This window comes from Nyctereutes procyonoides, unplaced genomic scaffold, assembly GCF_905146905.1.
Source record: "Nyctereutes procyonoides isolate TBG_1078 unplaced genomic scaffold, NYPRO_anot_genome, whole genome shotgun sequence".
Lineage (NCBI taxonomy): Eukaryota > Metazoa > Chordata > Mammalia > Carnivora > Canidae > Nyctereutes > Nyctereutes procyonoides.
In genome coordinates, this window is record NW_026575024.1 from 5,252,455 (window position 1) to 5,279,222 (window position 26,768).

The 26,768-nt window shown below is 57.4% G+C and overlaps 1 protein-coding gene across 3 annotated transcripts in view; it reads left to right on the top strand.

The window, feature by feature from the left end:
* The window catches only part of PMEPA1 (prostate transmembrane protein, androgen induced 1), a 56,597-nt gene that overhangs the window by 10,372 nt on the left and 19,457 nt on the right, over positions 1 to 26,768 (top strand). The window contains exon 1 of one of the 3 annotated variants that reach the window (XM_055303946.1): positions 1,119 to 4,794. The exons of the other annotated variants lie outside the window; for them this stretch is intronic. The gene's annotated coding sequence lies outside the window, so the exon portion shown is untranslated. Of the gene's footprint in view, positions 1 to 1,118; positions 4,795 to 26,768 lie in introns of those variants that run through there. 3 annotated transcript variants of the gene reach the window in all.

Sequence of the window (26,768 nt, forward strand, 5' to 3'; positions counted from 1 at the left end):
TTGCATGTGGCCACAGCGCATGCTCTTTCTTCATCTACCCCCAAGTTTTATAGTAGGTAAAATAGCTTTGGTCTGAATTATCTGCAGTCGGTTCGCATGGAGAAATTGTGTGAGCGTTTGGTTGTGGTAGATGATGTGTTTCCAAATCCTGGTCCCAGAAGAGAGGATCTCTATGTTCTACTGTGGCTGCTGCATTTAAAGAATAAAAATAAATAAATAAATAAAAGTTGATACCAAGATTTCTACAGGAACTGGGTGTAAATGTGCCTGCTTCCTCTACGTCGCTGGTGTGGCTACAGGTTTTAAGGATTTCACGGAAGTCTTAAACAACCCGCCAGGGGGAGGCAGAAAGGGAGGTCCCTGGGTGCCCTGCAAGACTTTGGGGGCTGCCCTCCTCTGCCCCATTTTGCACATTCCCATGTCGATAGGCTGATGATGGTGCCGGAGCAGGTCATAGCTCTAATTGCCTTCCTAAAAACAATTTCGTCGGTAATAATTCTGTAAACCTATGAATCAACTTTGCGCAAACACCCTGAGTAATTTCTTTGTTCTTTTCTTTCTACTTTGTAATTGGTGTCTGTAAAAGCCAAAGGTTTGGTCTTGCGGAAGGCATGATTCATTTATTGGTGTCTGTACCGCCCCGTTATCATTCAGTCATTTGAAATGCCGTCGCGGTGAGCCCCGAGTGATTCATACCAGGCTGAGCTTGGCAGCCGATGGGGTCACGGCCATAGCAGGAAACTATTTTTTCTAATCTATTTATGGTATGGGAGGGAGAGGTGGGTGTATTGAGATGATGGAGAGGGTGTCGATTACGTTGGTGAATATAACCGATTAAATAACACCAACAGGCCCTTTAAACGCCACTCCATTTGCTGCTGGTGATCGTTACGATAGATCACAGCTAAATACGCTCCTATCTCGGCTGTATCTGGCCCGTGTTTATGGATCCCGGTTCCCGAGCAGGCTGGCACATAGGGACGCCCCCGTCGGCGTCCTGGAGCCCTTTACTGTTGAAGAGGTACAGATGCAGAGAATCTTGTCTTAAAAAAACGAACAAACAAAAAAAACAACAAAAAACATCGACGGGGGGGGGGGGGCGTGTCCACCATGCAACATTTTAAATGTCCAGGCTTAAGAGTCAGAGGCCATTCCCCAGCGTCCCTTCGGTTTTCCTAACAACGACAATTATTAGATGTTTGCAATTGTCAAGCCTGTCATTTCGTTATTCTGCAAAGTGTGGGGACTTTACGCGTGGAGTGGCTCATTCTGCCTAATTTTATTACTTACTTTTGGCCCTAAATAAAATTGTCACTACCCTCCCATCTAGAGGCTAATTAGAGTTGCTCGCTGCATGGCCCAGAGGTGTAATTACAAGTCCAGCTTCCAGTTGTCCGTGTAAATCCAGGCCCTGCCTGCAAGTGCGTAATCCCACAGTCACTTACGTGGAGTTGACGAATACTTCTCCCCGCAGCCTGCTTCTCTGGTGACTCTCCGTCAGCCTAATAACTCACTCCGCTGGATCCTGCGGTCTGGCTCGCGAATTTGTGAATCCCCAGCTCCTGTGACCCTTTCCTTAGACTAGGAGAGCCCAGCTGGTGTTCGTTGAGCGGCTTTGTGACTCCCAGGGTGTGGATCAGGGATGAGTGCGTGGCTGTCGGTCCCGCACTGTCCTTCCTGCCCCGTGACAGACATTGCTCCTGCATAGCAGCGTCCACTCTTGGCGGGGCTCGGGGAGGGCTCGACGGTGATGTCGACGATCCTCAGGAAGGAAGCTGAGAGTTGTCTGTGCAGGGAAGTCCGGCCGGGAGAGGCGTCAGGGCCGCAGGACTTCGTCCCTTCTGTGAGTTCTAAGAATGTGCCACCACCTTGGAGTGGCCCAGGCCCCTGCCTTCAGCTCTCAGGCTTGGGTGCCTCCCAGACCTCCAAGCTCATGCAAGGTGAGATCTGCAGAAAGACCCATCCCTGTTACTCCCCAACTCCCCGACAGCACTTCATTTGTCTTTCTTTAAAATCGGGGTCACGAGCCTACATGTCACAGAAGCCTCCCCTTTACCTCAACAGCATCTTTGCCCTGGATATCCTGAGGCCTATGCTATACACATTGTAGCATTCCTTTACACTCTAGTAAGAATGAGCTCTGGACCCTTTCCCCAGAATAGACTGGGACGAGGGGGGATGAGGATTGGGAGCAATTTTCTCTGCGTCCACCCATAGTGGCCTTGTGGCTTTTAACACCCTGCTCTTCCTCTTGTGCGTGCCCTGCCTCACTGTCCTTGGGGTGCCCCTCGTGTGTACCTGAGGAGGCCAAGCCAGGTCACGTGCTGCGGTGTGGGAGATCACGAGTAGCAGAGCAGGATTTGAACCTGGGCCACGGGGCTCCGAAGCCTGTGCTTGGCCTGCCATCCTCTAGACTTCGGAATCACTCGCCCCCCACTGCAAGGGTGTTGGTGTCCCTGCCTTTGCTCCCTGGCTTCTCCAGCCGCCTCTCCACATCCCTCCTTGGAAGGGTCACCTGGTGGCGATGCCTGGGGCACAGGCCTGAGATAGCAAGGGTTTGTCCGGCATTGAGCTGCAGCTGAAGGGAGAGAGGGGTGACTGCAGCCTCTGGGGTGCTGGGTAGGCCTGGGCTCCCGAGAGGGGGTGGAGACAGCTTAGTGAGCCTCACGGCTGGAAGGTGCTCCTGCAGCACCCTCTGCACTCAGCCGTTGCCGTGCTGGCTGCACAGGAGGTCCGCCTCGAGGCTCATAGTCGGGCACTCAGGTGCACCCCAGGCCAATGACTGGGGACAGGGCAGGGAGCCAGGATGCAAATCCTCTGGGTAATTCCAGCGTGTGGCCACAACTAAGGCTGCTCCAGCAAGGGAGAGGAGCAAACCAAGGCCAGTCTTCACCCCCAGAGCCCCTCAGTTATTAAACGAAGCCTGCTACTAATACTGTTGTCATCACAAGGATACGTCATAGCAGCAGGGACTCTGGGTATGCCGGCTTGGTGCTCCCACTCATGTGCGTCCGTCCTCCCAGCAGCAGGACGCCAGGGGGCCTTGTCTCCCAGCACGGGGCTCACCTGTGTGTTGTGTTCTGGACCAGGTGCTTGGAACGACTGAGTGACCCCGGAGGCCTCTGGCCAACCTCGGGGTTGGGGGGATTACCTGGGGTTTGATGGACACCATGGTCGGGATGGGCCCTTGGCATCCTGACTTCTCTTTCCACGCCCTGTGGCTGGCCAGAAACCTCGATTTCTGGCAACCTATGTGAGGCTTTCTGCCTCACCGGAGGTGGCACATTGCTTCTCTGCAAAGGTTTCTTGGCACAAGGTGCCAGAGGGGGAGAAGACAGGCAGAGATGGCACTGGTGGGCCCCCGTTTGAAGGCTTTCTGGACAGGAGGTTTTCTTGGCCCTGATCCCCTAGAAGAGCCTGTGCTGGTCTCTCCTATCATCTCCTCCCATCCATTTTCTTCTCTGTCAAATGGGCGCAGTCAAACCTAGCCCGTTGCAAGAAGAAGGAGCCCATCGGACCTCACCTGCGCGTCCCTTCTCTTCCCCTAAATTGTTAGCCTTCCCCTGGAACCCATGTCTTCCCTGCTCTGATGTGTTTATTGAGGTATAACTACAGGCACCAAGGTGCACAGACATAGCGTAGGCCGTGATGAGTTTTGGCAAACGTGTGTATGGGACACTCGTCCAGACTGACCCGACAGCCCCCCATCCCGGGACAGGTCCCCCGGCCCCCTTCTGGTCTGTGCCCACCCCCTGGAGCAGACACTGCCGGCCGGTCTTTCCTAGTGGAGAACTTTGCATAAATGAAATCACACTGTATGTTTGCTGTGACTGGCTTTTCCCGCTCATTCTCCCGACTTTGAGCCCCATCGCGTGGTGTGGATCCGTAGTGATGCCTTTGTATGGGTGCGTCCTATTCCCTAGCGCAGGGGAAGCTCGGGGTGGCAACGCTCACCAAGGCAAAGGAACTGTAAGGGGCCACGCTGGACCCAGAGAATCACCGTCCACTGGTGGAACGCCAGCTGCCGCCGTTGGGGGGGAGCGTTGATAACCTGCATCTGGGCCTCGTAGACGGGTACCCCAGACCCGGACGTCTGTCTGTCCAGCCCCAGCCAGGGGGGACTCTGCAGCGGAGTCCTTGAGACCCCGCAGGCTGCACCTCTGGCGCCGCCCGGCACCCATGCCAGCCCGCCTGCTCGCCTCACCTGGCGTGCATTCCTTTGCAGGGAATGAGGATGTGGGTGACCCCAGACAGGTATGAATCATGTCTGGGGGAGGCGGTTACTCAGAGGCCCTAGCAGTGAGGCCGCGTTCCTGCCGGCTGACGGAGGGCTGGGGCCTCGGAATGGGGCTGTGGGTCGGGGGTTGGAGCAGGTCCCCCTGGGGAGTGTGGGGCTGGCACCCTGGGGGCCCCGGCTCGCCTTCTCTGCGGGAGGAACAGACCCCACAGAACCGCTTCAGAGGCCGGGGCCGCTTCAGAATCGTGGTGGCATTGCTGTTGTGGCTTTTGCACCCCTGGTCCTTGCTTCGGCCATAAAATGGGGGGTGGTTGCAGTGTTCTGGCTCCCTGGGGCTGTGTGTGGCAACACGATTCGGTCCTGCCGTCGCTGATGCCAGCCGCCACGTCACATGGAGCCCTCGTGGGAGCCGCTGTGACTAGACCTGTTTTCCGGATGGGCAGACTGACGTGCGGAGGACAGAAGGCGCTTGCCCAAGGGCACGCGTGCCCACCATGAATTGACGGAGCTACATCTGGATTCCGTTGAAACCACCTGTGTCCTCACTGCCCTACCTTGTAAGTTTGGAGACGTCGACAGGCCCACGGCAAACCAGGAGCCCGGGAGACCACTTTCAGTGGCATGTGGATGGGCGTTTTAAATTTCGCCGTTACGCACTTAGGCTGATGTATGTTAAACGCATGTCAGGATAAAACGGAAAAAGCGTGGCCCTGATTTCATGAGGGCTACTGTTTAAGACGAGAGTATGTGGTGAAGGTGAGTTGATAGGCTAGAATTTAAATTTTAAAAATTAAAATATTTAGGATTTTTAGTTCCTTTAAGGGGTATTTGGAAGTGGCCGAAATCGGGAAGCCTGGGGGAGAGTCACGTTCTAAGAGGCTCCTGTCAAGGACTCCTCGGGGGTCCCTATTAGCAACCGCAGACGGGTGGCACCTCCTGCAGAATGGAAGCACCTCGCCCTTTGGTCTTCTGAGGTCACCCAGCCATTTGAAGGTTGGGGTCAGCTCGATTCTAATGAGATCAAGGTTCAGGGTTGCGGGGTCCTCTGAAGGAAGGGAACCCAAGGTGGGGGAGCAAGATTGGGGGTGGGAAGTTAGGGATGAAGGGGAGATCCGCATCCTTCCTCCAGACACAGAGCTTGGGGCAGTGTCAGGCAGGTGACAGGGCTCCAGGCTTGTTCTCGGGATGGTGCCGGTGATGGGGAAGCCAAGCCTTTGCCCCCTTGGACTCTTGATGCACCCCACACAGTTTGCAGGGGAGTGCCTGTCGCAGCTGTGTGTCATCTGGATCTCTGTGTGTGTTTTAACCGAGATCTCTAAGTTCTTTTTCTGTAATGGAAAAAAACCTCCTTAATTTAATTGTCCTACGGTGCCTGAAATGGTTTGATGCTTTGCAGAATAGATCTGTGATTTACTACCGAGCCTCCTAATGCACAGTTTTGGCTCTGGGGGTAAGGGGACACAGTGGGAAGCAAGTGAAGCAAAGGGCCTAGGTGTGTCGTAGCTCTGGGCCTCTCAGGGGTGCATGGGCACGTCTGCCAACCACGCTGCATCATCCCCGCCATCGCCGGGTCACTGCTGGGAAAGGCTCCGGTGGCAGAGGCGTTGGGGGAAGTTCTGCTGCCTGTCTGGCTCAGGCTTTGGCAGAGCTTGTGCTTTATTTCTGCTACTTTCAAAACAGTTGGCGTGTGACAGGTGCTGGAGGGAGCTGTTTGAGGACCCCACAGTGACACCACAGTCGAACCTCCTCAGAGATCTGAGAGTCCCTCGAGGGACCCACCCCGTGAGGCTGGTCTGGCTGGGGTGAGGCCGGCTCCTTCCCAGGGGGCTCCTGACTCACTGACCTTCCTGGACCTGGAGCCCAGGCCTCAGACCCCGGGTCTGGGTCTGGTCCTAGGGGACCGTGGGGGCACAGGCGAGGAGGATACCCCACCGGCCACACTGGGTAAGGCCAAGGAGAGCTCATGGCGCTTACCCCCTTGCCCCCTCTCTCTGTTCATCCTAGAGCCGGCCTCCTACCTGACTACCTGTCTAGGAATTTTTATTGCAACCCACAGAGGCATTGCAGCTTGGCTGGAATGTGAAAGGTCCTGGCCGCACGGGTGGGAATGCAGAGGCGGAGGCCCCTGGCCTGCTCACAAGAGGAGTGTGGATGTTGTGGTGGTGTTGCCTCGGGGCCTGCCCGGGCTTTGTGCTGTCTCTTTGCGCCCTCAGTCTGCCTGGTTGGTTCTGGTCAGATTCGGGGTTGACCACTTCCCCTGAGACCTCGATGCACAGCGGGGCCTGAAGTAGCAGCTGAGGACGATGAGGTGTGAAAGCCGGGAAGACAGCCCCGAGAATGGAACGGCTCGCGGGCAGCCCCGCTGTGCCCCTGAGCACATTGCCCAGCACTCTTCTCCCTGGGTGTGGAATCCTCCCAGCTCCCTGGCAGCCTTTGCTGCCGTTAGACCCATTGTGCAGATGTGCACACCGAGGTTTAGAGGGTATTTGCTTTAGGTCCCATGCCTGGTAAGTGGCAGAGCCAGGACCTGAACCCCTAGCAGCCTGGCTCCCCGGCCCATGCATTTAGCTGAGTGTGGGCTGCGGGCTCCGCCAAGGGATGGATCCTCATGGCCTCTTAGGGATCGGAACTGCCTTGCCAGTCACTGGGGGAGATGGAGGCTCAGGGCTCCCAGAGCTCTTCCTCTCTGCCTGGAAGAGCGTCCAGGTGACATGGGGGCTGCACCCTGGAGAGGACTTGGAGCTCCAGGTTGACTCTGGCTTCCATGGGCCGCCCTGCCAGTGGGTGCCAAGCCAGCAGCGCCAGCCGGCGTGGGAGAGGCCACTCTGCCTCTTCTCCATCTGGCAGCCTCAGCCCTCAAGGAATTCGTCCTGGGGCCAGGAGTGGCCTTGGCCGCGCTGTCCTGTCCTCCGCTGGCTGTAGGCCAGGTGCAGGTTCAGGCTGCTGTGAAGCAGCAGCGGCCTGAGCAGAGGAGGGGTCTTCTGGAGAAGGACCAGGCCCGGGGGCACCGGGCACCAGGGATGCCGAGGTTGGGGGCTCCAGCCCTCTGTCCCGGCCCTGAAGCCTGCAGCCTGGCGAGGTCCTCGGGAAGGCCAGACCCCCGTGTCTGGAGTGGGCGGGCACTGCGGACCCAGACCCAAGGAGGGGAAGGCAGCAAGGGCCTCTGTGGATCCCCACCGCCAGGGGAGTGTCCCTGCGGTTGTTTCTCCGCTCTGGGCCTCTGTTTCCTCATCTGTAAAATGGGGATCCTAAGAGTCATTTCGTAGGATCATAGTGGGGATCAAATGAGGAATATGTGCTTAGCTCAGTGCTCCGTGCCTTGTAAATGCTCAAGAATTGTAGCGTGTTCTGTTATTAAGTCGTGGTCCCGCGGGCAGCAACTTCACCCTTGCCACAACCTGCCCAGAGACCCTTTGTGACTCAGCCCTGCGTCACCGCCCCTCCCCCTCCAGAGCCTGCGGTGCCTCCAGACCCCAGCCCAGCCCCCTACTGGAGGCACCTCTGTGGATGTGCTCCTGAGGAGGAAGAGCTAGGGAAGAAGGGTCCCCTTGTGACATCCTAATGGGGGGGGCCAGAGGCGAGGGCGGGGTGTCTTATCCGTAATCTTGCGCTCATGTAGGAACCTTCCTGGTGGGTTATCTCCCTCCGTATTTTACTCCCTCGTTCACAAGCTCCTTCACCACATCTATTGAATACCTACTATGTGTTGGGCTGAACGTTCTAGAAGTATACAACCCTGACAAAGAGAAACTCGACTATGGCCGCCAGAAGATGCCTCCTCATTCATCAGGTGCAACGGTTCACTTAGATATGGAACTGAAAAGGAGAGGCTTCCCGCCTCTCCCGCGGGGGTGCTGGTCCAGAAACCTGGCGTAGGCCGGGAACCTGCATTTTTGCAATTCTCTTGTAAGGAGATAGGGATTCAGGAACGCGGGTCCTAGATCCCAATCAGCCGGGGCAGAAGAGAAACTGCTAGTTCTGGTGGGTGGGGGCATCCTCGAGACTTTGGTTCCCTCTCTGAGTGCTTCCTAGGACAGATTCCAAGCCGGGGATCACGGGGCGCACCTGCGTGCCCGCTTCTCTGGCATCTGCCGTGTATTTCCAGCCAGGACCCCTGAGGACGCCCAGAAGCGATGCACCCCACCCCGCCGGGGAGAATGGGCAGTTCTCCTTTTGTTTTGCCATGAAAATAGCGCAGTTCTTCTGATGGTAAGAGGTGATATGTGCCCCTTATTTAACAAAAATTCAAAGAATTTGATAAATGACCAAGACAAAAGTCAAAATGCCTGTGATCCCATCACGTGGAGACAGGTTTATGCTGCTGAAAGTGCTCTGCGGGCCCTTCTCCAGGCATTTGCAGTGACGGCTGATAAAGAGTTGGTAGCAACGGCTGGGGAGATGGGTGCAGGTCCACCCCCCTGCCCCCATACACACACCAGCATTTTGGGGAGGGGGAGGGACGTGTCACCTCCCCACCCCCCTGGCTGTCTCTTCTTGCACAGCTGCCCAGCATCTCTTCCCTGGGACGTGTGGGGTGGGAGGCCCATGTGGGGACCTCCTGCCGCGCCCCCGGCGCAGCTCTCTACAGACAGGTGGCCTGGCCTTTGAGCCTCTGCTTCTGCCACTCAGAGCCTTGAGCTCCTTGTCTGTCAAATGGGCTGATACCCAGTTTCAGTCTCAGAGGCAAAGGGACGAAGCCCACGGGTGTTAGAGGAGGCTCAGCCGGCACCCGGCACGTAGTAAGTGCCCAGTAAACCTCGGCCACTGGGTGCAGAGCCTCACACCCTGGGGGCCTCATGGCAGTACTAGCAGGGCTCTTTGTTTCTGTTTGATCCCTGGAGCTCCCAGGTCCGCCCTTCCAAGCCAAAGGCTTCTGCTGGTAAGATAATCCTGAAAAACCACAGATCTGATCCGAGCCCCTCTTTATACAGATGGGGGTCCCTGAGACCCAGAGAGAGTGAATAGGGGACTGGGGTCACACAGCCGGCAGCCAGGGAAGTGTCCAGGAACGTGTCCCCTCCTCCACGTGGAGCAGGGTCTTCCAGACTCAGGAAGACCCTAGGGTCCCTGAGGGGGCCTCTCCCCCCCGCGTCACCTCAGCCCAGAATACACATGAAGCTTCTAAACGGGTCATCCCGAAAGACCGCTCGTGTTTATGGGTGCTGCCCGGACTCAGGCACCGTTCTGAGGGCCTCCTGTGGATTTGTTCCTTTAGCGATGAGCCGAGGGATTCCCCACTTTTCACTTGGAGGCAGCGCGTCCAGCCTTGGCAGCGACCCAGGCCGGATTCCCGGTGCAGAGCTCTGGCCACGTCTCTTCTCCAGGACGGACAGGAGGTGCGTGGGACCGGAGAGGCGGGCCCGGCCAGAGCCACCCTCTCCTCGGCCCCGCGCCCCGACCTTTCCGCCTGGGAGGCCAGGCCTCCGTCCCGGTCACACAATGCCCCCTTCTCACGTTCAGACTGGCGGTCTAGACGCTCACGCTCCCTTTTGTTCTGCAGGGTCAGGGGTTGGGGAGCGGCCCCAGAGAGTGGGATTTGGGCCCAGGCAGGAAGAAATCTTCCCCAAACGAAGAAGGGGGTGGGAGTGAGCTTTGAAGGAGGCAGCCCGTTGTCCCCGCCTGCCCGTCGAGTGACCAGCCCTCCCAGCAAAGCACGCACCGCTCTGTGACGATGGAGGCAGCTCCCGACAAACGCGCTGTGAAACCCAATCGAGTTACGCCCCCTCAGGCCTGCGCGCCCGGAGCCGCTTAGCTGACACCGTCTAAATAAAACCCCACAGCCTGTGCCAGGAGGCCTGTGCCAGGCTGCCAGCGGGAACCCCAGGGCCAGAGGCAGTGCTCGGCCAGGCCCGAGCGCAGCAAACTGTGGGAAGGTCTGCAGCCCAGCCACGTCCCCTCGGCCTCCCCCGCTTAGGGGATGTCTGGGTGCTCCTCCGTCAAGGGCAGGGCGGATGCACACAGCCCCGAGATGCGACCCTGGAAGCCATCTCGCCTGTGCCACTGGTAGGGTGACGCTGGGAGCTGGCGCTGGCCAAGGAGAGACACGGAATCCCCCAGTTTGGTGCTCTGGTTCCAGACCCATTCTTGACCGGCGAGGTCTATAACCTCTTAGAGTCTCATCTGTAAAATGGGGACGTGAGCGGCCACAGTGATTCCTCACAGGGCGAGTCATTGTGGGGATTTGGTGGGATGATCACATTCCCAGCCGGGGACGGAGTGAGTGCCCTCACTCTTGGGTTGGGGGGGAACATGCAGGCGCCCCCTCGCCTGGTGAATGCAGAGCCAGGAGAGAGCATGGGGGGGGGCGGCCGCTGAGGCTGGGCTGATGGCGTGGGCAGCCGTGGAAGCTTGCAGCTGGGACGGGGGCGCATGCTCTGACCCGCACTTGGTGCTCTGTGATGTCGCCCACCACTTGTCTCTTTGAATGGCCTGTTCCCACTGGAGGGCCCCTCCCAGCTGGTGCAGAAGAGCCCCCAGAATTGGGGTGGCAGGTGGCGCTCATCACCCATTCGGGCCCTGGTACCTGTTGGCCCAGCCATGGGGAAGGAGAAGCAGGAGAGCCGCTAACATCTCTCAGGAGCAGCTCACGAGGCCCTGTGGGTTTGAGAGGAGTTTGGGAAAAGCAGAGCAGGGTCGAGAAGGGCTGGCCACAAAGGTGCTGAGAAGTGCCGGACCCTCTGGTGGCTGTTGGTGGTGCCCCCTGGTGCCCTGCCCCGCCCCTTCCGTGCCTTCCCCACGGCCCTGATCCCACCCTGCAGGACTTCTCTCATTCCCGTTCCGGCCCGGGACTCTCCAGCACTGCATTTGGGGGAGATGTTGGCAAAAGCGTGTCATGCGCTGGCTTGGCCGACACGGGGTGGCTGGGGAGAAGGAGCTCGGGGCTGGGCTCTGGGGTCGCTGATTCCCGTCTGCCCTGGTTTCCAGGTGAGAGTGGCCGCAGGTGTCGGGGGCCTGGGGGAGTCCCACATGCAGGAAGGAACTAACTGGGTTCTTTCTGGGCCTGACTGGGTCACCTGGGCAAGGCTCGGCCCCGGCTTGGGGTCCGGCTGGTAGATGGCACACCGGCTCAGCTGGCTTTGGCAGCTCCAGCCCAGGCCCGGGGACCGTGAGGACCTCCGTCGCCCACCACTGCGCCTGGACCCCCTTGACCCACGAGATTATTGTTCTAACTCCCCGAGTCCTGTCCCCGGCGGCGCCTCCACTCCGCGTGTCTGGGTGAAAGCAGGGGCTCTGCCCACAGACAGGGGAGCCGTGGGCCGTTCCCCGTGGGAGGAGCGGAGATTAGCAGCAGCTTTTTATTAAAAATGAGTGTGCAGAAGGGGGAGCGCATAGCCTGCGATGCCCCCCTTTATGTGAGCAGTTTTTGGTTGCTGTAGCCCCCTGGGGAGGTTTTGGGGTTTATGTCACCAGTACGGAGATCTCCCAGTGGACTGGCCATGTGTCCAGCCCTAGGCTCAGCTCGGAGCATGTGGATCCCCCCCTGGCCCCATCTCCTGCTGCGTGTGAGTGAAGAGGCCCCCTCTTCCTGCCTCCCGGGGGCAGAGGCCTACGACCCAGGCCAGCAGCCAGTCACATTAAATGCTCACAACAGCCCTTCAGGGCTCGTGGCCGGGACCCTGTTTCACGATTGGAGAAACTGAGGCTGGAGCCCCACAGCCTGATGGGGGCACGCAGCTAGAGTTTGGTCTGTGGCTGTCTGGCTCCAGTGTCTGGACTCCACAACATTTGAGGACGGCAGGGAGGGACGCAGGAAGGGAGGGCAGGCGAGTCTCAGAAATAGAAGCTGCCTCCGGCGGGGACAGCCATGCAGAGGAAGTGGCTGTTTGGCCAGCACCCTGGCAGGGAAGGCCGAGAAGGTTGGCAGAAAGCATGACCCCTTTGGACACCTGGCGGGCACGAGGCTTTGCTCCAGAAGCTGGCAGTCCTGAACAGAAGAGACCAGAGACCCACATCTAGGGGACCCAGGCCTGTCGGGCCGCCCCGGGGGTAGCCTGGCCGAGGGGTCTGCACACGCCCTGTGCTCAGCCCACCGCCTCTTGGGGGCGGTTCCTCCTCCCTTTGACCTGGCCTAGCTGAGTAGAGGCACGCCCCGGGTTTAGGATCTGTTTGGGTGACCCTGAGTGCGTCCCAGGGATGCCCCCTGCGGCCAGCCCCCCCCCCCCCCACTGTCCTTTCCTGGGAAGGGAGCAGCAGCCCTTTGTGAAAGCAGGTCCAAGAGCCTCCTGCAAAACATTAGTCGCAGGTGACACCGAGTTTCTGCCCCGCCCCCCCCCCCCCCCCCCCGCCACGCATCTTATTTTAACCCTTTTGCCACCCCCTTTAAATGAACAGCGCTGCGGAGAAATGGCCCGCCCCAGGTGTTGGGAACATGCTAGTGTCGGCGTCTCAGAACAAGGGCGAGAATTATTTGCCGGCCAGCCACGTACAGGCCCGGAGCAGCCTGGAGCGTAGCCCAATCAGAGAGGATTCGTTTTCTACTCCTCCGGAGCGGCCGGCCCCCCGACGTCCCCCCCACCTGGCCCCGTCCACCGGCAGACCCCAAACCAGACCGATAACTTAGCATTTTCATTTAAGTCCATCTGACAAATCGTTTTAGACGGAGAAAGCAGTACTGCATCTTTAACTGGCTACTTTGTCAGCGCGTCTCTGGGCGCTGTAAAAAGTCCTTTGTTATCTGTGTCTAGACAGCACGCCAGCGGGATATTTGGTCTGCGTGAGGGAGAGAGATCTGACAAGGTTGAATTCATTTACCGGCTTATTTAAAGCAGAATTTCAAAACACTTGCTCATAAACTGTTTTCGGCCCAGACTGCCCCAGCCTCCCCCTAGCCCACACCGGCTTTTCTTGTTTTATATAATTTTTCGCCTGTTCGGGCAGTTCTCGCAGGTTGCAGCCGATGCCCTGGCGAGGAGGAGACGCGGGGTGACCGCGGCTTGCAGCTTTTTTTTTTTTTCTTTCTTTCTTTAATTGTCCTCTTTATGACTGTCTAGACGCCCTGCAGATGGACGTTCGCAGGGAAATGGCTTTTCCCTCTGGTTATGGGACGCTAAGTGGGCAGGTTGCGGCCGCCACCCCCTCCGGCCGTTTGACCGCCCGCCCCCTTCCCCCCCAAACTGTTCTCCTCGATTCTGATTCTTCCCTCCCTGAAACGGAGGCACTTCGCCTCCCGGCAGCGTCTTTGTGTTTATAACACATTTACTTGACTGTGCTAATTTTATACCATCACCAAAAAAGAGAGAGAAAGTGACATTCCAGGCGTGCGTCCTCCCCTGTGCGGGCGGCCAGAAACCCCCTGCGGCCCCTGCCCACAACTTTCTCTACTTCTTATCACTTTTGCATATATTTTTTTTTCCTTTTCTTTTGGTGGCACACGTAGGCAAATAAAACGCCGGAGGTTGGCTTTTTAAGGATGGAAATATCAGGGCACCTTGAATGGGTCCCACGTTGTAGTTACACCCAACAGATGCATTCATTAACCTTGTTGCCATAGCGACTAGGTGATTGTTGTGGGGTGAAAAGGGGGCAGAGGGTGGAGGCGCCGCCCCCCCCCCCCCCCCCGCCACTCATTGCTGCCATCCCTGGAGGAACATCCCTGCAAACGGCATTGTCCTGCCCGCCACCAGGAAAGTGGGCCACTCTGGGCTTTCTCCCGACTCGGTGATGTGTGGGGGAGGCTGCTCAGCTTCCTCCCTCCCCTGGAGGCGGCCACAAAGCCAGTGGATTTAGGAAATTGAGTTGAGTTACGGTCCCGTTATATGTTAGGGCCGCTGGGAGGGGGCAGACAGCAGTGCTCCCCCTTCTGAAGTGGGGGCTGCAGGATGGAGAGGCACGGAGGCTGCGTGCCCTACCCCCCCCCAGCCCCCTGAAAACTATTGTCATTGCTGTTGACCCGGCTGCAAAGCCATAAATTTCCACCCTCCGCCCAGCAGTCATCAATCTGCCGCAGGGTTTTACATGGTAGGAGGCACAAAAGGTGGGGAGAGGGTTGGGGGCGGGCAGCCGACCAGATGTCTCCTGGGATCCCGAAACTGCATCTCATTTCTGCCAGGCCAAGCAAATCCAGCGTATCAATCTGCTTCCTTGGGGGTGGGGGGCTGGGGGATTGGGCATTTCGTCTGCAGGAGATAGGACACGGGGAAAACACGTCTCAGCGCGCTGGGCTTCTTGGCCCCATCCTTTTATTTCTTTGATTTCTGCTCCGCAGACGGATCGCACCCACAGGGCAGGAGCGGTGTGTTGCGCCGCTGTTCCCATTGTGCCCACACCGGTCTGTTACTATTACCGGCTTTGTTTGGGCAGCGACACAATGAGCTGCGGGGAGAGACAGGGAGCTGTGGGCTCTTCCTCGTCCCCCCACCCAGAACCTGTCATTCCTTCTCCCTGGAAGGCAGAGGTCGGGTGCCCGAGTGTGTCATGTCTCCGAGCTTACCCTCCACCTCCCCCCCCCCACAAGGCCAGCATGTCCATCTTTAAGGAGAAAAATCCAAACTGAAGAAAAGGAGGTCTTTCTTTAAAAGAGAGGGAGAGAGAGACCAGAGCAGCATCACCAAGTTTGTGACGCGCGCAGACAGTCCAGTCCGCTGGCCCCGCTCCCTCCGCCAGGTGCCCCCGCGAGAAGGGGCCTCGAGGGCGGGCAGCCGCGTCTGTGGCTGGGTCTGTGTTGGGGTAATTAAAGGCAGATGATTATATTAACCCAGTCACCAAACCAGCGTGGCGTAGAGAGATGAGTGGCACCAGCATTGATAGTCCCCTCCAGAAATTGTCCTTTCCCAGCGTATTAGGAATGCGCTCTTGGGTTGAGTCTTGGGGGCTTTTTTTTTTCCTGCATTTTTAAATAATCGATCACGTCCCCCAGTCTTCTTAAAGAACAGCGGAGGACCCCCTGCCCCCGGATAAGAGCAGCTTCGGTTCGTGCAGGGACACGTGAGCCTTTGCAAGCTCCGCTGGAGCGTGTGCGTGGCCCAGACGCCCTAAGAGCCCGCAGCTTGAGAGATGGGATTTTAAAGTCGACTTTTCAGAGCTCCAGTCTGGGAGGCCTGACCTTATTTCTCCCTCCTCTGAAGAGTTGGAGAGGCCGGGGTTTCAAGGCGGCCTTGGTGTGCTGCCTTCTTTAGGAGGCGAATTGCTGCTCATTTGTCAGGCAAAACAGATGTGGCGAGGAGACAACATCTATTTTCATAATTCGAAACAAATCTGGTGAGCCGCCTTCCTTTTCAGTGGGGCCCGCTCATGCAGAAAGCCCCACTCCCGGCAGCATTTAGCAGAAATATTTATAGTTCGTCAGTTGAACTTTCTTTCCTCCAGGATGAGTTCGTTTCTGCTGGCGGCTGGGACTGGGACCGTGGGCTCTCCACAGATAACGGGTGCTCTTGCAAGGATGTGTGTTTTGTTTTGTTTTTTAATTTTAAACAGGGAGAAGTCGGGGGCCCCAGCCAGTCAGAGCACCTTGTGCTTCACCTCATCGGTGGGTCCTCTCATCTTCCGAGTGTGGGGGGCTGTTGGCTGAGGTGCTCTGTTTCCCATCATTTGTCAGGGGGGCAGTTGGTGGCTGGACTTAGAGACATTCCACACCCCCACCCCCATACCCTCCGGGGCAAGCAGCTGGCTCCCCTGGTGCTCCAGGAAGACCCAGGACCTGGGTTCCTAGTCGGTGGGGAGCTTGTGCTTTGGTTTGCAAGGAAATTTGGGAGTCATCCCCCCCCCCCATTTTAGGGATGAGAACACCGAGGCTGGGAGAGAAGCAGCTTGCCTGCAGCCACGTGGTGACTTGAGGATGGAGGTGGGGCCCTGCCTTGGAGGCAGGGCCCAGAAATGACTCGACCTGTCCAGATTCTGCTCGAGCCTTCATCCCCGAGCACAGCTGTCGTAATCTCCAGCTCATTGTAGCTGCATAAACAGGGATATGGGCCCTGCATGGGGAAGAGCCTTTACCTGTTCATCACTCAGATAGCAGAGCTCCTGTTTTCCTACTGGAGGAGCTGGGGGCACTGGAGATGCTTGCCCTCCCGGAGCTCAGACCCTAGTGGGGAACAAGCAGAGGATGTGGTTGCAGATGCTGGTGATGCCAAGGAGGAGGAGGAGAGACAGGGTCACTTCAGTGAACCAGGGGGTGCATGTAATGCAGGGGGTCATGATCCCAAAGGTCTTTGAGGGCTGACCCATGCCCAAGACGGGGGCGGAGAATCTCGGGGAGGGGAGTTAAGAGGGGTGCAGCTCCTCTGGCTGTGGTCCTGGAGGAGGGGCTGCCCAGGCTTCAGTCCCCTGGTCTATAAAACAGCAATTGAGTGCACAGTGTGGAAGTTTCTGGAACAGACACAAGTGGCACCATTTTGCAAGATGCTACCATTGGGAAACTGGGGTACTCAGTTGTTGGAGATCTTCCTGTATGATTTCTTATGACGTATGTAAATCTAGTTATCTGAGAATAAAATTTTTTTGGAAAAAAAAAAAAAAGGTGTGGGCAACCCGAGTGGCTCTGGTTTAGCACCGCCTTCAGCCCAGGGCATGATCCTGGAGACCCGGGATCGAGTCCCACGTCAGGCTCCTTGCATGGAGCCTGCTTCTTCCTCTGCCTGTGTCTCTGTCTCTCTGTCTCATGAATAAATAAATAATTTTTTTTAAAAAAGGTGAAAGGTCTGGGAGGGCCTTTTTGCTTCTCGTTGCTGGGACCACCTGGGAACAGATTGTATCCTTGTCATCGTGGCTCAGGATGGGAAGACCCTGGGCCACCTCTCTCATTTTCACCTGCAAATTATAAGAGTGGGAGTCCAGGGGATCAGGGCCCTTTATTGCCGTGGCAGGAAGGAGGCCCATGCTGGGGTCCAGGTGCCCTCATGGTCTTGGGCAGGTTGCTGGTTTGTGTGTGTGTGGGGGGCATGGGGGTTCCCCATGCCAGCGAGGACTTCTGGAGGCTACAGTGTCTCGTTATCCCCTGTGGTTGTTCACCTCGAATGGATGGAGTGTGTCCCACTGGCCCATGAGCGGGTGAATGTGGTGGGGGCTCCCGTTCGCAGAGCTGTGGGGAAGCCTTGTAGCTGGAGAGCCGGCGGTGAAGATAGCCCTGCAGAGTTCCCCAGCCGGTCAGGGGGCACATCTTTGTCATTCATAGGCCCCCAAGCTCCAGACCTCCCGTGGTCTTGGGAGAACGGGCTCTCGGATGGTGACTGCCCTTTGCACAGAAGGCGGAAGCTGGAGGTTGTCGCAAAGCCTGGTTTTCCTACAGGTGGACACTCCCATTTCAGAAATCCTTCCCCCCTCTTTTCTCATTGACCTGAACCCCACAGATGCTTGGCTTCCTTCTCCTGTCTCCAGAGACGGGCCTGTAAACGGCGGCTGCTGTTCCTGCCCGCTCGCTCGTACTCTCTTCATACGCGTTCGTTAAGCACCTACTGTGTGCCTGGCGCAGGCGATGCTTCTGTGATCAGGCTGGCTGTGGCGGCTCCGGCCCTCGGAAGTGTACAGTTGGTGCCTTTCCCCGAGTTCTGTGCTTTCAAATCCAGTTTTTAGACTGAGTTGTTTTATTTTTCTTCAAACCGATCATGTGTGATTTAAGTCTTTGCTGCTGTCTCCGTACAGGGGCCTAATTAGGACTCTCTTGGTGCCTGGCGGCGCTTCTTGGGCAGCTACTGTGCACCAGGCACTGTGCTTTTTGGGGTCGCCTGCTGCCTACTTCATCCACGGCTCCTCAGCCTCAGCACTGTCGACATCTGAGCGGGATCATTCTTGCCCGTGGGGTGTCCCAGGCACTGTGGGATGTTTAACAGCATCCCTGGTCCCACTAGATGCCAGGAGGACCCCTTCCAGCTGGAACGACCACAGACATCTCCAGGCGTTGCCAGATGTCCCTGGTGGGCAAAAATGTCCCCAGTAAGAACCATGGCTCTAACCTGGAGGGTCTGCCCTTGAGGTAGCTGAGTGGGTGCGGGGAGGCCTGGTGTCTCTTTGTCAAATGCAGGTGATGACAGGAGTCCCCACAGTGGCTGGTTGGGAGCCTTGAATGAGGAACACACCAGAAGCTCTTCTCGGAGCCCCGTGGAGCCCAGCGGCTGAAACCCTCCCTGCCGGCCTGTCTGATGGGCAGGAGTCATTCAGTCCACTCATCTGTCCGGGCTCCTGGGGTTTACGGTGGGCGAGAGCCCGGCTCCACACTGCCTGCTAGAACCACCTTGCGAGGACGGGCAGGCCCTGGCGCTCAGCCTCTGTGGTGGTGCCTCCCGCCGACCCTGACCGCGCACACCACTGTGGCCGGCCTGTGCCCTGAAGACCGGGAGGCCGGCGCCGGCTCCCCACTTTGCCAGGGTGACTTTCTCTTCTCCGGTCCACCCTTCCTGCATGCGACCCACGCTGGGGCTCTCCCGTCCAGGAGGCTTGTTCCTTCCCCACGGCGCATTCAGGCTTCCAGGCGGGGGTCGGGGGGTGAGGTGGGGGTGTCTCTGAACCACTCCAGGTGCCGAGTGTCCACCCTCTTAGTCTCTTGCACCATAATCAGTTAAATTAGGCTCCAGCATTTGTTTTTACATCTGGGACGTCGGCTAAGAGTTTACTTGAACAAGCGGTTTGTCTGCTAACGGAGTGAAAGCCCGACAGGTGCAGGTCGTGGATGCACCCCTGCAAGACATTGACTCGGTCTGTTGGACGTGGGGGACGTGGGGCTCCCATGACAGCTCTGACACGTGGACTCGTTTGCACCATCGCGTTGGAGAGTGGTACCCGAATCGTCTTCAAACTCGCATTTTCCGTGCTGCCTCTGCGCACACAGCTATCGCCCGGGGGTCTTGCGTGCGTCTGCCAGGCCTCCAGCAGCTCACCCCTCATCAGACCCGCATTCCATCTGTGTTTCCTGTCCTTGAAGGTGACACACGTTCCCACCTCGGGGCATTTGCACAGGTCAGCCGTTCAGCCCGGCACCGTCTTCCCCCAGCTGTCCTCACCTGTCAGGTCTCAGGCAGGTGGTCCTGACGCCCATCCAAGGGACTGTCCTTCCTGAGCACTCGGCTCACCACCCTCCTGTGTTCTCTGCGTAGCGTGGGGAGCTGTGGGTGCTCATTTGCATGGTTGCCGGCCCGGCTTTGGGTCCCCCCAGGTGGCAGGAGCCCCATGGGGCAAGAGGTTGGCTTCTGCTGAGCTAGCACAGGGCTGACATGGCCTCGTCTCATGTGGAGGGACCCACGTTCCTTGCAGGACCAGCTGCAGCTTCAGTTCAGGGTTCCTGAGCAGACAGGTGAGCGCCTTTGGGAGGAGGACACTCAGGTGTCTTCAGAGATGCCCATGTCATTGGAAGGTCCCTGTGGCTGGGCCTGAGTCACGGTCCCTGCAGCAGTCACAGTCGCTGGCCGTACGGTGACACTTTACCATGATACTTTACCTCGGGGACACCAGTGACCCGCTGAGACTTTGTATTGGGGACATTTGATCGTTTGGGGGGTGATACTTTATGTTGGGGGAACCCAAGCTGCTGTCCCTGCCTTGGGAGAGAAGCCAGCACTTCCTTGCCCTTTGCTAGGGGGAAGCCACCAGCAGCCGGCGCCTAGAGGTTACTTAAATTCTTCTTTCTTCGTTTCTAAATTTTAAATGGCATGTTTCGAACGTAATCCTCAAACCTGGGAGCCAGACCTGCAAGTTGAAAGATGACAGCCGAGAGATGGTTTCATTTGGCTGGCTGCAGCAGCCAGATGGCAGATGCTGTGAGCGGGAGAGGGGAGGCGGCTTCTGTTTCGGCTCCTGCCCCCCCACCCCCCGCGCCGCCCCACTGCAGCAGAGCACCCTCCTAGTGCCAGGCCTGGGCCAGGCCCCGGGGATCATCACTTGGGGCTGCCGGCCTTGCCCTCTGCCGGGGCGACCCAACGCTACAGCCCCAAGGGACAGGACGCCCCCATACTTTTCCCTTTTAAAAAAAGAACTTTTTTTGTTTTGATACAATTATAGATTTGCAGCATTTGCAAGAAATAATAGAGATCTCGTGTCCACGGCACACAGCCTCCCCCAGTGGTGATGACTTATGCCGCTATAGTACAGTGCCACAGCCCGCAGACCAACATTTGGTACAACCCATCGACCTCCCTCAGATGTCCCCAGCTGACGTGCGCACATCGGAGCGAGTGTGTATTTGTGGGTACATGTGTGCGTGTGCTTGCATGCGTTTAGCTCTGTGCAGTTTTATCACATGTGGAGGTTTGTGCAAGCCGCCCCCCCCCCACTGTCCAGACACGAAACAGTCCCATCAGGAGGACCCCCTCGCCCCTCCCTTTGTGGCCACATCCACCTCCCACCCGCTGCCTCTGTAACCCCTGGTGGCAACCTGTCGTCTGTTTGTCTCTATAATTTTGTGACTTTGAAAGTGTTACATAAATGGAGCCATACAGCATGCGACCTTTCTTAACTCGATTCTCTGACGATGCATCCAGGTGGTTTTGTGTACCAACAGTTGGCTCCTTTTCCTTGCAAATAGCCTTCTGGGAGGTGGACGCACCATGGTGAGTTTAAGCATTCACCTGTTGAAGAGCACCTGGGGTGCCTCCAGGTTGGGGCTGTGAACAGTCACGCACTGATCTTCATGCAAAAGTGAGTCTTCATTTCTCTGGGATCGAAGCCCAGGAGTGCAGCCGGGTCATCCAGTGGTTGTGTGTTTAGTTTTGTGAAAGATCCTTCCCTTTCCATCAACTCCCCTGTGTCCTCCGGCCTCGGGGGAGAGCTGCGAGACTCCTGCAGGACAGCCTCGGACATGAATGCCTTCCTGCTTCAGGTGGTCACTGTGGGCCGTGCCCTGTGCCAGGCCGGCGTTAGCCACCAGGGATGCGGTGAGACCGGGGTCGGCAGGGGCCTTCTCACGGGCTCCCTTGCTGGTGAGTTGAAATCGGCAACAGATAGATGCTCTAATAAAGGAGATAGGCACTCCTAGCCGCCGACCCTCACACAGTGTGCTTCCCTTTGAGCCATGGGCTCTCTGGGTATCTTGCGATCCTCCAACAGGCCGGTCACATGGGGCTGTCCTTCGCCCCATGGTGCAGATAAAGAAGCAGAGGCACAGAGAGCCAGAACAAGACGAGCCAGGAAAATCCAGGCCTTTGTCAGTACACTGCGTTGCCCCTCGTGGCCGACACAGGCCATCAGGGGATGCAGAGGTCAGAGGTGCAGCGTATTTGGGATGGGGCAGCTGGGAGGCCTCCCTGACGTGGTAATGTGGAAGGCTGTGCGAAGATCCCGGGACAAGACCACATGTGCAAAGGTCCTGGGGTGGGAACAGGGAAGACGCCAGTATGGCTGGAGTGTGGTGAACGAGGGAAGGAGGTGGGAGGTACAGAGAAGAGGTTGAGCAGGCCTCGTAGGGTTTTAATCTGAGCATGAGTCAGTGATTCAATCCATGTTTTTAAAAATTGTTCTGGCTGCTGGGTGCAGAATAGACTGGGGAGGGGAGTCCACGTGCCATGAAGGAAGCGGAGATATGAGGAGGACATGTAGGCAAACCCTTTGGTCTTGAGGGATGACTCCTGGGTGTCCCCCAGCGCTGCCCTGTGAGGGCAGGACCCCAGCCAGCCACCCCCCTTGGGTGTCTGGGCTCCCACGTATGTGTGTCCCCCAGTGGATTTTTCTTGTTGTTTCTCCTCTCCCTGTCTCCACACTAGCTGTCATCATGCAAATTGAATTTACGTGCTCAGTGTCAGCCACTCCAGATCATTTAATAAATGATCACTGACATCTTTGTACCCCTCATGCCCTGCTCGGTCAGGTGAGTCGCCTGCTTTTTAATCGAATGATGGCCCCCATTTGTGAGGCCCTTGCTGGGTGCTGGCCAGCGCTGAGAGAACTAGTGGACCTCTCCTAGCTCAGCTAATCCCAGCTGTCCTGGGCCGCTACACATTACTGATCCATCTTTATGACGGGGAAACTAAGGAAAGTGGGCCAGGTGACTGCTTGAGGTCACATGTACAGGATGTGGCCGCGTCTGGATTCGAATTCAGAGCCGGGCGCCTGGCCTCCCACGGCCTTGCCACGTCCCCATCTCGGAGTGCAGAAAAGGAGCACCTCCCTCAGCTCCTTCAGAGAGCAGTTGGTCAGGACCTCGGTCTTCCCAGCCGTTGGGGTTTTCTGCTTCTGGAAGATGCTGTTTCAAAAGGAAACGCTACTGAAGGCTGAGATAGCCTTGCCTGTGGGGCGGGGACCGGGAGAGGCGTCTGGGAGGCTTGTAACTGCCCGCTGGGAACGTGTTTCGACTGTCGTCTGAAAAAGAGTAAGAGCTCGTTCAGAGTCACGGGGAAAGATTCAGCAGATTTAGACCACAGTCAGCCTCTCTCTCTCTCTCTATGTCTCTGTCTCTGTCTCTCGTGCACACACAGGCAGGAAACACCCAGAAACAGAGACAAACATCCTGAGACACAAGCACACAGATGATCGTAGGTGGGAGGCAGACACACAGACACCCCCAGACACCCAGACTCCCGGACCCTCGGGGAGAAGCAGGGACTGACTTTCTTTCTGTCTCACCTGCTTGGGGCAGGGGGCGGGGTGGCCCTGCAGGGGTGACGTCACTCCCCACCTGAGCGCCTCCCAGGCTCAGGCCCTGCCCAGCCAGGTGGTCCATGCAGTGGTCCACTGTCTGCGGGTCCAGCCTTGTTTCCTCAAACCTCCCCTGCGAGGCTTCAAAACAATCTGGCATCAGGGAATGCCTCGTCCCGTGCCAGGGTCCCTCCTGCAACCAGCAAGTTAGTGACCTTCCAAGGCCAGCCTGGCTTCTGCTGGTCTCAGGCCTCTGCCGTCGAGCTGCCCCTTCTCAGAGATGACCAGATGCCGGAGGGAGTGAAGGGCGGCGGGGCTGCCAGGAGGTGGCGGTTTGAGGTTGTGGCTGTCGTACTGACTCTCTTGTTGGCTCTGACAGGGGAACAGTAGTTAGGACACCAGGTTTCAGTGTCCCGGGCCCTGTCACACAAACCTGTGCACACTGGGCATGTGGCTCTGTCTCCCAGCCTCAGATCCCTCGTCCTTAAAATAGGAGGACATAGGACCAGGGCCACCCTGGAGAGCCTCGGGAAGGGACAGGAAGCACAGCAGGTGTGTGCCCTCCTGGCAGGCCTTCACTTAGAAGGGCTTTCTGGGTCTGCGTCCATCTGTCCCACATACAAATCCAGCCAGGTTTCGGGGAGCACAGAATCAAATTGTTCTGCCGCAGAAAGGACACATCACGGTGGGATTTGAGGTGCCTGCGGCCCTGGAGAACCTCGGCTCCAGGTGGCCCTGGCACATGGTGGGGGCCGGGAAGTGTGTGCTGCTCGAGTGAACGAATGGGAGAAGCCCCTGCTGTTGTGCCTGGAGACCGAGGCCCGGCTGCGGGCCGTCCTGTCCTGAAGGGGGTTCATGTGGGACTGCGTCTCCCTCCCTAAGTCCTTACCCCCACCTTGGACAGGCGCCTGCACAACTGGTGGCTGAGTTCCCTGCACTCGGCTCCTCTAGATGGTCAAGGTGTCCTAGTCAGCTGGAGTCACTCTAACAAAATAGCCATAGTCCAGGGGCCTAAAGAACAGAAATTTCTTCTCTTTCTGTTCTGGAGGCTCGAAGTCCAAGTTCAAGGGGTCAGCAAGTTCAGTTGATGGGGTGAGCGCTCTTCCTGGTGGGCGGGTGGCCGCCTCCCCCGTGTGAGTGCGGAGGGAGAGGAGCTGAGCTCTCCGCTGTCTCTTCTTCTTCTTTTTTTTTTTTAAAGATTTTATTTATTCATGAGAGACACAGAGTGAGAGAGAGAGAGAGAGAGAGAGAGAAGCAGAGACACAGGCAGAGGGAGAAGCAGGCTCCACGCAGGGATCCCAACATGGGACTCGATCCCGGGACCCCAGGATCGCGCTCTGGGTCAAAGGCAGGCGCCAAACCGCTAAGCCACCCAGGGATCCCCTCCGCTGTCTCTTATGAGGACACTAATCCTATAAACCCAGGGTCCCACCCTTACGACTCCCCATAACCTTCCTTACGTCCTGAGAGACCCCACTCCAAATACAGGGAGTGAAAGCGTGGACATAGGGATGGGGGGAGACATCCGGTCCGTGGCCGAGGAGGCCCCCTTCTGACCCAGGGGATTTGGGGAGGCCGCTGAGCCCCGCCCGCTCCGCAGGCTCTTGGGTTAGGAACAGCCCCCGCGGCAGCTGTCTCCTGCAGGGTTCACCGGGAGCCTGGCACCACGGGGGCCTGTATTCCGGGGAATTCAACCCCCAGGTTGGTTCCAGGAATGAGGCCCCATATGGCGGTGAGGGGGCTGAAGGGAGAAGAAAGAGCCCAGAGACGTGTGTGTGATGTCTAGGTCCACACCCAGGGCTACCCGGCTCCTTGGTGTGTGGCCTCTAGTTTCTTTGCTGCCTGAGAACCGCAGTGGCCCGGACGCCAGGGAGAGAAGCCAGTCAGGGGGACGCTCTGTCCTCGGAGCTGGAGTCCCGCGTGACCGTGGCCTGGGCTTGCGGCATCATGGTAGGATGTGGAAGTCGCCCTGGGGCGGCCAGGCCTGGGCTTGACCTTGGCCAGCAGGCCACCTCCCTGCCCAGGCCCCAGGTCAGCGCAGAGACCACGTCCGACGGGGCCCCCGGCACGCGGCTGGAGTGACTGAAGAGCCGGTGACAAGTGGCTAAATACGCACCCGCATTGCGGCTCCTGGTTTTGTCCGAGAGGCTCGGAGAGGGAGCCTGGGCTCACTTCTGGGCTCACTTCCCCTCTCCTGGGGCTGCCGTCCCGGCTCCCGTCGGGAAACACCAGGCTCTTGAAAATTGGTAATTGAGAGAAACATCTGCTGGTTTTCAAGGAGCACACGGTGCCTCCCAAGTGGCAAGGGCAGGCGTGAGTGGCATTGTCAGCCTCTCTCGGCAACACACGCCCACAAGCACGCACGTGCCTGACTTGTTGTGTGTGAAGATTTTAAGAATTAGAACGGTCAACGTTTGCCATAAAAATGCCAACAATATACGGACACAGAGAGTAAAAATAAAAAAGCATAGTCTCCCTCTTCCAGAAGTAGTCCTGTTGACAGTTTGATGATTATCCTCATTTTTGCAATGAAAATGGGTCCGTATTATATGCGCTGTTCCAGTTTCGTTATTCCTGCTCAAGAATAATTGTGAACATCCCTCCAACATCAGACCTAGACCAGTAGTCCTCAGCCAGGGGTGCTCTGCCTCCCACCCCCCACCCCCAGGGGACATCGGGTGATGTCTGGAGACATTTTTAGTTGGGACAACTTAGAGGTGATGGTGTGACTGGCATCCAGCGGGTGCGGGCCAGGGTTGCTCCGATGCCCAGAACGGCCCCCACAGCAGAGAATTATCCAGCTCAAGACGTCAGTAATGCCAAGATTGAGAAACCTTCTGGTCGATTGAGGTGTATTTTGAATGGCCCCATTGGATTCCATAATGTGATGTACCGGGGTCTGTTTAGGGGGACTTAGGCGCTCTCTGATTATTTAGCTTTTTAAAAAAAAAAAAATAGCCTGCAGAGATAGCCTCATACATAGATGCTTTCAGGGCTTCTGTGAATGTTTCCGTTGGACTCGATCCTGGAAGTTAAAATTGCTGGGTTGCAGGGTAGCTCGCATTTTTAATTTTGATGGCTATTGCCAAAATGCCCTCCGAGAAGATTATGGCCAGCAGCACAACCCTCGGCAGACAGACGCACTCACCCGTGCGACCCACTCCCCATTTGTTTCCTGTTCTCCTCAATTAACAAGACGCGTTTGATTTATTTTAAATAACTTTCCCTGGCACCTCCAACATGTCCAGTGGCAGAAACGGGTCTCTCCCCGTGAATCCACTCCACTCTGCCAATAACTCTCGAACGGTGATTGATATTTTGCTGACAGTGGGTGTTTAAAGATGTTCGATGTCAGTGACAATAGAAAAAAAAATCTCATTAGTTCTTTCCATTTGGTTAATAGCAAAGAAAGATAAAAGGCACGGCTTTGTCTTTTCTGAGTGAGACTCTGCTGTCCCTGGGGTTCTCAGCTCACGTCCTGTTCCCATGCTCTCAGCCCTGGGCTTGCCCGTTGGGCAGCTGCAGCCTCTCCGAGGCCACCCCCAAAAGGTGACCCAGGGACGCGTGGGGCGAAGCCCCAGAAACGGGTGAAGTTCCGCACAGTTCTGCTGCTTTGAGCAGCAGAAGCACTTTGTCCCCTCACCTGGGTGATCCTTCACAAACTAGGACAAGATGCCTTCCCAGTGAAAAGGAGACATACCCACAGCGGGGTATGTGGACGGAACTGGTGGCCACTCCAGGGACCAGTGTCCTTTTGGCACGTGTATTGTTGAGACAAGAGATGGTCCAGGCTGACACCGTTCCCTCGGCCTGGAGGCTGCTTCCAGCCTTCCCCCACCCGGCTGACTGGCTCTCTCCCTCCCTGGTCATATGTGCACCTGCACACACTTCCCTGCCGGGCAAGTCCCCCTGCCATCACCCCCACCCCCACCCCCACCAGGCTCCGGAACACGCAGCTGTCCCCCGCCGACTCTCACCTTCTGGCTGCCCTCTGGCCAACTGTGTCTCAGGATGGGCTTGCAGGGCTCAGCTCTAGACT